The 11,014-nt window shown below is 40.0% G+C and overlaps 1 pseudogene; it reads right to left on the bottom strand.

Moving 5' to 3' along the window:
- Positions 1 to 1,974: 1,974 nt before the first annotated feature.
- Positions 1,975 to 2,271, bottom strand: LOC107402320 (large ribosomal subunit protein eL39-like; annotated as a pseudogene).
- Positions 2,272 to 11,014: the final 8,743 nt, after the last annotated feature.

Below are 11,014 nucleotides of genomic sequence, written 5' to 3'. Positions count from 1 at the left end.
AAACAAAACCCTGCAAGAAACATGGTCCTTGCCTATTTCCCCTGATTCCTGCCTGTGTTTATGTGAACAAGCTACTATCCCACAGTCCCATCACCATGGAGCAGCTCAGCCACGTCTTCTGCACTATGATGCACTGGGATCCTTTGAGACCATGAGCCAAAACAAAGCTTTCCTTCCTCAAGTCATTTCTGCCAGGTGTTTTGGTCACAGCAACATAAAAGAAACCACTACAAAACTGCTGGGAACATTCATGTGTAAATCATTTTTTTAAAACAAGTGTTTTCATTTCTTTCAGGTGGACACCTAAGGAATGAGGTAGTTGGGTTATACGGTAAGTGCTTTTGTATGTTTTCATATACTTATATAGAAACTATTTTCTAACTATTTTACTGTGTTTTATAAAAATATGCATTTCCTTGATCATGTCCTTTCACATGTGTGCTGGTCATTTATGTCTTCGTGATGGACCTGCTTAACTCTCCTGCCTTCCTTAGGTGGCTTACATCATGCCTTCCTTTGATGTAAGAGTTTGTGTACATTCTGCTCATAAGTCCTTTGTCAGATACAGAGTCTTTCAGTCTGGGTCTGGCCTTTTACTTTCATACTAGTGTCTTTGGAAGATCAGGTTGCACTTCTACAAATCTTCTTGTAGTTGTTGTCTTCCCTATGCTTTCTTTTCAGTGCTTTACAGTTTTAGATTTTGGTTTTAAGTGAGTTAATTTTTGAATATGATTAAGGTAAGGACTGAGATTCTAACCCCTCTGATATCCAGCTGTTCCTGCACCACTCACTAGCCAGCTGTTTCTGCACCATTCACTAGCCAGCTGTTCCTGCACCATTCACTAGCCAGCTGTTCCAGCACCACACACTAGCCAGCTGTTCCTGCACCATTCACTAGCCAGCTGTTTCCGCACTGTGCAATAGCCAGCTGTTCCTGCACCGTGCACTAGTCAGATGTTCCTGCACCACTCACTAGCCAGCTGTTCCTGCACCATGCACTAGCCAGCTGTTCCTGCACCACTCACTAGCCAGCTGTTCCTACACCACTCACTAGCCAGCTGTTCCTGCACCACTCACTAGCCAGCTGTTCCTGCACCACTCACTAGCCAGCTGTTCCTGCACCACTCACTAGCCAGCTGTTCCTGCACCACTCACTAGCCAGCTGTTCCTGCACCACTCACTAGCCAGCTGTTCCTGCACCACTCACTAGCCAGATGTTCCTGTACCATGCACTAGCCAGCTGTTCCTGCACCATTCACTAGCCAGCTGTTGCTGCACCATTCACTAGCCAGCTGTTCCTGCACCATTCACTAGCCAGCTGTTTCTGCACCATTCACTAGCCAGCTGTTCCTACACCATGCACTAGCCAGCTGCTCTGCACCATGCATTAGAAGACCATCCTTCTTTTCATTTAATAAAGTCAGTTGACTGTGTATGCATGAGTCTTTGTGAGTTCTCTAGGTTGTTGTGTTGGTCTAAATTTTGTACTTAACAATAATTTTACTCTGTCTTTATTACTATAGATTTATAGTAAGTTTGAAGTCAAGTACTCTTCAGTCTCTAACTCGAATTTTCAAAAATATTTTGTCTATTTTCTGACTTACATTTTAAAATAATTATAGAGTCAGTCTGTTAATCTTTGTAAGAAAATCTTGTTTGAATTATAAATTTAATTTATATTGGCTCTACAGGTAGATTTAATCAAATCTGTTTCTAAATATCCAATAATGTTTTCTATTTTAAGAAACATTAGATTTAAATTTTTAATTCCAAGTTTTACTTACTAGGAGACAGAAATATAATTATTTATTAGATGCTGACTGGTATTCTATGATCTTGTGAGATAAATAAGCTAGTTTCACTAACTCTTGTATATCCCCAAAGGTCATATCATCTGTAACTAAGGGCAGTTTGGTTCTTGCTTTTCTAATATGTATGCATATTAGACTGATTACTTAATTATTTTTTGGAAGGTTCTACATTTTATTACTGGACAAACTACTCCCCCAACTTAAAACACGACCCAATCTTCAGGTTAAAATGTTGAACTCCACGTGGTAGGATTGCTTGATGACCCACAATTCAGTATAAACTGTCTTGCCATTGCGTGAGTCCTTACAGACCCAGCTTTGTTCTCCTCCAGTGTTTTCTCTTGGAGTTGTACCTTATTTTGTTACCAGTTTTCATCTGAATCCACTGAGGAATAGGACGATTTTGCTTTTGTTTCTTGGCCAGGAATCACTTGATTCTGAAAGTCTTGTGAGAAGACATGGTGAGAAGCCAAGTCAGGACCCCACTGCATGATGGAGGAGGAAAGGAGAAGAGCTGATTACTTAATTATTAAAAATATTTTTTATACAGGCTGGGACATTTAGCACAGTACTGACTAGGAATAGTAAAGAAGGGTGCCCCTTTCTTCCTTTTAATTTTAAAATGAGCATTTTTACCTTTCACCATTACATGTGAGTGGATCTGTACTTTAAATAACAGGTTTGTTTTTACTAATAAAAGTAATCTTGCTACTTAGTGAGCATAAAATAGCAAGTGGTGTGAGTCTAAGATCCATTTAGGTTCCATTCTGTAATCTGTACTATGTGATCAAATGTCAAGAGCTTCCTTTTCACATTTAAACAAGTTTGATATTTGATGAATTTTCATTAGTACAAAATTGTACATGTTGATTAAAGAAGAGATTCTGATTTCTCAGCTAAATACATAGGACTAAAGATATAAGATCCACTTTTGATATATCACTAGAGTTGTTTATCTCTTGAGTGACACCCAGAGTAAAGAACTAGAACCCTGATTTATCACCCTGTGTGTCATATCTCTTCACACTCAAGGGTGCTTAGGTTTTGGAGTTTGTCTAGGGTCTGCAGGAGGAAACTCAACTCTCCAGAAACATCTTTATACAGCTGAGCATCTAATAAAACACGTGGGCACTATGTTTATAATTCACTGTAAGCAAATTCCTATTGGAGCAACACAGTCCCTCCCCTGTTCATGCTACATGAAAGAACATAATTAATACACATAAAATTAGAATAAAGAAGGAATTAGCAATTGCAGACTCTCTCCTCAACCATTGTTGGTGGAAGTACCCACTTCCTGTCCTTTCTCAGAAGATGAAGTGCCCCAAGATGAAAGGCATTTTTATCTGCCCTTCTGCTTCCTATGTTGTGATGATACTACACGGTCTGAATAAAAACACAAAGAGAAACAAACAAACAAACAAACAAACAAACAACAAACAATAGCACAAGAAGCATGTGAAACAAAACTGGTCCTTGTCAATCAGAACAGAACTTCTATGAAGATAAGAATGCAGTGTTGGCCTTCAAACTTACTATAAATCTGGAAGAGCAGACACATACTGCTGTCATGTATTAAACCATTGGTCTAGTTTTATTTCTGTGGCTATCATGAAATACCCTGACAACAAGCAATGTAGGGGAGAAAGGGTTTATTTCAGCTCACAGTTCCCGTCTACAGTTCATCATTATGCGAAAGCTAAACAGAACTTCAGCTAGTTGCAAGACATCCATAGTCAAGAGAAAGAGAAATAAAGACACACATGGCTACTTGCTTACTTGCTTGTTTACATTGGTTTCTCTCCACTCTTATGCAGTTCAGGACACCCTACATAAGAAACGGTGCCACCCACAGTGGGCTTGGTCTTTTTACATCCATTAACCTAACCCAACACACCCACAGGCCAACACAATGCAGACAATTCCTCATTGAGATTCTTTTCCCAGGTGATTCTGGGTTGTAAGGAGTTGATGATGAAAGCCAGCCACCACACTGTCACATCCTGTGGCACCACAACCTGTCACATCCTGTGACTTTCAAAAGATTTAGTATGTTGGTTCTTTATCAGAGAGAATGGAGACCCTTCTCACATATTTTCCTTCAGGAAGAGTTTTGCCAAACTATACTGGTAAATGTTTAACCACACATCCCCAAACAAAGAGAAAGCCCTGATGAATGTGCAATGCTGGCAATTTCGGTGATGAGAGTACTTTTTATCATAGGTGATGATAAGCTACCAGTGTGATGTCACTGAACAGGTTAGAAGACAGACAAGATACCCAGCATTACACAACATTTCTACCATACAGAGAAAACAGCACATGGAGATAACGGCAAGTTGAGATAAAATTAAAAATGATGATTTTTGCACATTTATTACCTTTTAAAATATTGGAAGTATCATGGTAATGATATTAATGTTTGCAAAGACTGATTATACATGTAGAATATTTAATTAGTTTTGTGTTGATGGCTTCTGCTTCTCATTTTACATGTCAGCTGCTCTGGTTCAACAGGGTTTTATACAGTATCTTGCTTCAAATTTTGTGGTTTCATTTATCTATTTGGTTCTGATTTATTTCTGACATTAATGCCTGAATTTTTAAAGCTAATATTCTTATAGTGAAACATTTACAAAACAAGATTTTTATATTCAAACATCATTCTGAGCAGATTAAATGCCACTCTGTCATATTATTTTTCATAATCCTAAACCATATGTTCCATGGATTGATTTTTCTGAATCAGTTTATGTACTAAGATAACATTAAAGTATATCAAGTTTTTATTTCATAATACATGACAAATTTAAGCTTTGTCCAACTTTCTACCCATTTATATAAAGAAACTGCTTATTACCAGCCCTAATCAATGTAGCTTTGAGTTTCCTTATTATTTTATGCAAAAGAACTTTGGTGCAATATTCTATACACCACATTTAAAATGTATTTTTTTTTTAATTCTCCGGAGCTGAGGACCAAACCCAGGGCCTTGTGCTTGCTAGACAAGTGCTCTATTACTGAGCTAAATCCCCAACCCTAAAATGTCTTTTAAAATATTTTATTTTCTGTGCATGCATGTATAGCTAGAGTTTCCCTGCCTGGCCCATAGTCAGGACAAATCTCTCTCACCTGCCAGTCCCACAGCCTCTCAGACCCAACCAAGTAAACACAGAGACTTATATTGCTTACAAACTGTATGGCCGTGGCAAGCTTCTTGCTAACTGTTCTTATATCTTAAATTAACCCATTTCTATAAATCTATACCTTGCCACATGGCTCGTGGCTTACTGGCATCTTCACATGCAGCTTGTCATGGTGGCGGCTGGCAGTGTCTCTGACTCAGCCTTCAACTTCCCAGAATTCTTCTCCTCCTTGTCCCGCCTATACTTCCTCTTGCCTGACTACTGGCCAATCAGTGTTTTATTTACTAACCAATCAGAGCAACACATTTGCCATACAGAACATCCCACAGCATGCATGTTTTGCCTGCATCTATATCTTTGCATCATGTGTACACAGTGCCCAAGGAGCCCAGGAGAGGGCATGGGAACCTCTGGAACGGGAGTTGTTGCTGGTTGCAAGCCATTGCATGCCTGCAGGAGATGGTACCAGGGTGCTTGGCAAGAGCAGCCGGGGCTCTTAATTGCTGTGCCATTTCTCCAGCCTCTACAATGCCTTATTTTATGAGAGACATGAACAACAATATATATATATATATATATATATATATATATATATATATATATAAAGTTTTGTTGGATTTATCATATGGTGTGTGATTCTTTCATACCTTCCCATCTTCACTTTCTACCATAGTTACTAATAATACAGAAATATGGTTTTCTAGCAATGTTAATACTTTTCTAAACCATTCACCAAGGGCATGAAGAATGTTATAGTAAAGGGGTCCATTTCCAGCAAATGGATAGGCGATTTGATATTGGCATTAGTTTCAAGGGATTTCAATATATCAAGCACAAAAATGCTCACAATAAACCTATGAACAAGGTGAAATTACTTTATTTTATTAGTGAGGAAATTGATGCTTAGAAGAAATTGTGAGAGTTTTTAAAATTGGAGTTAGAATGTGAGAGAAATGGAATTTCATGCTTACTCTGTCAACCGCCCATCATCACTGATGACCAAGGCTAAAACTTTTTGACTAGGGAAGAGAAATATAAAAGAACCAGCAGGAAGTGAAAGCACTTATAGGAAACCTGATGGGAGGTGAGTGACTTTGAGAGGGCAAAAGGTTTCTGGTATAAGATATGAAACACATCCAGAGCCCAGAATTTATAACATGAGCAGTAGAGAGGGGAAGAGTTCTTGACTTCCCAAGACAGAAAAGCTAAGACAGTTTTTGAATTGAAGGAAGAGTTATAGAGAGTTTGGGCAGATAATTAAGACATAGGATCATTAGGGAAGCTTGCTGATAAGGGACCTCCCATATATTCCATTTTAGATTTGAAAGACCCCAGCATACTAGCTTAGCCTAACGCCATTTCGAGTAAGGTCTGAAAAGCACGGAGTGTCTACGGCCGGCCACCTGGCCCCAGAAAAGGGTACTAAAGGTCAGAAAAACAACTTGGAGCCAGACAGCAGGCGTGTCAAGCTCGGGGAAAAACCACGAGCTGTCCTGTGTTTGAACCTGGCCTCATTTGAATCGTCCAATCAGAACCCTGTAAACCATGCTCCTCGTGCTCCTGCTGCCAGACCCTATAAAAACCCTCCACTCCAGCCCGTGGGCGCGCCAGTCTCTTGAGCCTCTTGAGGGACTGCGTTGCCCCGGGTACCTGTGTTCCTGAATAAAGCCTCTTGCTGTTTGCATCTGACTTGTGGTCTCGGTGTGATCTCTGGGCGAGGGTCTCTCCAGAGGGAAGACTGCCTTCGGGGGTCTTTCAGATTGGAGTAGAAGGAGTAACAGAGACTCTGGTAGATTTGAAGACCCAAGAGCTGAGAAGTTATATTTCCTTCTTCCTTATTAGAATTCTAGGAGGTGAAAGTCTTGTAGACTGCTCTGTGCCAATGCCAGGCAGCTACTTGAAGGAAATACAGTAGCAGTAGCTGTAGGCAGAGAGCCAGACTAAGCTAGCTTCCAATGCCTCCACACTCCAAGGTTCCTGAGGACTCAAGACTGCTTTGGAAAAGGCTCCTGTTTCCATATTTTCTATGAGAGGAGGCTAATGGCTGATTAGAAGTAAAGAGCTACTTTCTGTTGGCAAAGCACTGATAATTTTATAGAGAGTTTAGGCACATGGACCCAGAAGGAAGAGACATGATGAGATATAGCTTCTTCAGATTCAACATAGAGTAGTGTCAATACCAAAGACCAGGGGGGTCATGTCTCCCTGGAAGAGGCCTCTGGGCTAGAGGGAGAAGAAGAGAGAGACAGAGACAGAGACAGAGACAGACAGAGAGAGACAGGGAGAGAGAGACAGAGAGAGATAGATACCCAAACAACAAACGAACAAAACCCTCAAAAGGTGGAGAGCCATGAAAACACCTTAAATTCTTGTTCTGGGTAGACAAATTCTACAGAATTGCTAATTCAATCATTGACCTTAGGTTAGCAATCAAAATGGATGGCTAAAATCATGCGGTATGTTTTCTGAGTTTTATGATTATGAAATATATATCTGCTCTGTTTTCTTGGCTTCTGCGTGTTTCTTAAACATGAGAAATAGATCATACATATTTGGAATGTCTCCTTCCTGTTTATGGCAAAGGTATCTTGTTTTTTCTTGGTTTTCTCCTCTTGCAAAAATTTTATTCTTGAGAAACCTTCCCTCTCTCTGGCTCCCATTTTACCTGTCCTAGGAACACTTGTATGTTCAGAGTATGTTCATTTATTCTGAATACTTCAGTGGAGTATACACTATGTGCTAGACACCATGCTAATGGATGACGATGGCCACAAATGTCACAGTCCCTGCTCTAAAGGGATAGACAATGAGGGTTAAGGAAACATCATTGCAATTCAGAGGGATAAGAGTGAGGGTACAAAGAAATAGAACTTCCATGAGAGATAGCCATAAAGGGCCAGGAAGCAAGGCGGGGCTCTCAAGAGCTAACGCTTGTGCTAAATTAAGAAGGGTAACTGGAAATTCTTAAAATGACTAAAGGAAGAAATGTGGACATTTGTGAAGACTTAGGAGGGTGTCAAGGTAGGAGAGAAAGGCTAAGGTGAAGTCATGAAGATTTGTCTATAAGACCCTTAAGAAACTGCATTCCTACACCCCCTTTGGAGGGTATTTAACAACAACACAAGAGAGAATAACATGAACAGATTATCTAAAACGAGCCCTTGGGCTACTGTGTGGAAGACAGGTTAGAGAACGGGACTGAAGGAAAATGGTCCCCGTGTTAAATAATAATAGACCAGACTGAAAGTTAGCTGCTCACCAATGAGAAAGTACTTGCTGCAGAAAGAGAAGACACTGAAACAATTAGTTTATCTATCAGGATTTACATGAATCGCTTTTCTTGACTGCATTCACTGATCCAGAGCTGTGAAGTTGTAATGTGAGGGCCGAAGAACACAGCGATGTGAGAAGAAAAGGGAACCTGAAGTGAGGATGCACGGTCTTAGGGAAGAGCACTGGCAGACTCAGGGAAGGTACCTGGGGGCCATTGTCCTGCTCCAGCGGCCCATGCCCACCACGCCCTTCCCAGCAAGTCTCAGTACCACACTCTATGTCCAGCAGTCTCCTGGCATGAATCACAAACACAGGCTTTGCCTGAGAGACTCAGCTCATAAGAAAGAATTTTTCTTCTTTATCGGATATGTATTTATATAGCTATATATAAATGTATTTTTAAAATGATTGTTATTAGTTCTATGAGAGTTTAGTACATGTTTTGATCATTTTTACTCCCTCAACTCTTTCTAGATCCACTCTTTCCTACCAACATGATCCAGATATACCATTCTCAAATGTATCCCCAAAAGCTCCATATCATACTAGAGAGAGACACCTGCTGATCCATGTTGAAAAGGGTGGGAACAATGAAAATATACTGTGCAAACATGAAATTCTCAAAAAATTAAAAAATGTGAATTAAAATATGTTAAAATGGATCATTAAGTTCTGGCAAAATCAAGTAAGCACGACCAGAAACTAGATGTATATTAGAAAATATTTTAACTTCCAAATATTTTAGACACATACATATGTTTATTATTTTAAAAGAAAAACGTAGCTGCTAAGTGAAGAAATACAGCAGCCCTCCTCTAACACCAAACTCCTCAGAAAACAAGGAGTAACCATTAATCTGAGGAGGGAATATTGAGACGCACTAATCAATGTCCGTATGTGCTGCTGGCTACTTCAATTAAACATCTGGAGAACGGACAGTGTTATGATATTTATCCTGGAACTGAGAAGAGACAAGATGGAAATCTTTCTATATGTTCACACAGGGTTAGCATAAACCTAATGTGAAAATCTGGAGGAAATAATGAAACAGGCAACAGGGCAACTTCAAATACATGGAGATTGAAAATCCAAGTGGAATAGGAAGTAACCCGACCCAGAAGCAGAAGGCAGGCATGGTGTGCTAAGATTATAAGGTCTGTTTCAGCACTGCAAGGAGAGTGAGGCTTTGGAAATTCACTCATGCAATATGATAATAAACATCAAAGGAAAAACAATAAAGCATCAGTCCCATAGATACCAGAAGAAGGGGGGAGGGGACATTTCCCATAATGCAGTGCCCATGTCTGCATTTTGAGTTCGGCTTTAGATTGTGTGTGGTGGCTCCATTTTTGTTGAGCTGCATTTATGACCCTCTCTCTCCCTCTCTTAAACACAACCTGTTCAATCTGTATAATGTATGAAAACACGTATGTATGTTTTCAGGGCTGACCGTTTGGCACTGGACAATCCACTGGTATGCTCTTCCCCAGAGAAGACCACCTCCCTTGCTCCCAGTTTCCCTCAATTGCTTATGGTTCTTTGTGTAGGGTTGAACTATTATCTTATTAGCATATTTATGAAATCCTTAAAGCCCATTATCTACTTTAGAAAGATTTTTTTTTTTCAGAGAACCGATTTCTTTCAGATGCATGCAGGTTTTATACTGCATAGACTTGACTGGAGCGAAAAAAACCTGAGCACTCTATTCAAACGAGTTTCCACAATGGTGTCATTTACTAGTCAGTCTGGAAATTGAGAGATATGAAAGAAATGGCAAAACTTGAATCAAGTCTAGGGACTTTCCATGTGGGCGATTCTCTGCTGAAAGCACATCCTTAAAGAACCAGGCTTCCCGAGTCCAGATTTGGCTCTGGATTTCTCCCTGGGAAGATAAAGGTCAACCTTCAGAAGGTTTCTGGGAGAGGAGATACTGAAAGCAAGAGCAAATTAAGCACGCTCCCCAGGAACAAACAGGAACAAACAGCAGCTTCTCAGACACACAGAAGGGGACCAGATAGACGGAGTGCTGGCTGGCCTTCTGGTAGTACTAGGAAATTCTCAGCCTCTGCCAGCATGGTAATTTAGCGAGAATAAGTGGAAACTGCAAGCCGAGCTGTTTTGCTTGATTGCGCCATGATTGCTTTTATGCCATTGATATCAAACTGAGCATAATTAGAGACTATTCTAACTCATAACAAATAATGTGTTTTGTTTTTACGTGACTGAATAGCATCCTACAGAAGCAACAGGGGTTCCTCCTGTCCATCAAAGGAATGCCGGTTCTTTCTCATATCATCTATAGATAGTGTTGGTGAACTTGTTTATTCCACAATGCGAAACTGGGTTGATGTATGCACATTGACTGCATCGCAAACTTACCTAACTGATGGACTTAAAATATATTGCAGAAGCTGGGTGGTGGTAGCACACGCCTTTATTCCCAGCACCCAGGAATCAGAGGCAGGCAGATAGATCCCTGTGAGTTTGAGGTCAGCCTGGTCTACAAAGTGAGCTCCAAGACAGTCAGGGCTATACACAGAGAAACCTTTTCTTCAAAAACCAAAACCAAGCCAAGCCAAACCAAAAAAAAAAAAAAAGAAAAGAAAAAGAAAAGAAAGAGAGAGAGACAAAATACAGACAATATGGAATCTTCCCAGTATAACTAATTTTTAAAAAGAAACCTTTGTAACCAGAAGAGGCTAAATAATGCATGAAATCAAGTTCACAATAGGATAAAGGATATTTTGAATGTGTTTAATGCAGTCATGATTGGATGTGTGAGAT

This window comes from Peromyscus maniculatus, chromosome 15 (genome assembly GCF_049852395.1).
Source record: "Peromyscus maniculatus bairdii isolate BWxNUB_F1_BW_parent chromosome 15, HU_Pman_BW_mat_3.1, whole genome shotgun sequence".
NCBI classification, from domain to species: domain Eukaryota; kingdom Metazoa; phylum Chordata; class Mammalia; order Rodentia; family Cricetidae; genus Peromyscus; species Peromyscus maniculatus.
Note: the sequence above shows the minus strand (reverse complement) of the source record. Positions and strands in the feature narration are given on the sequence as shown.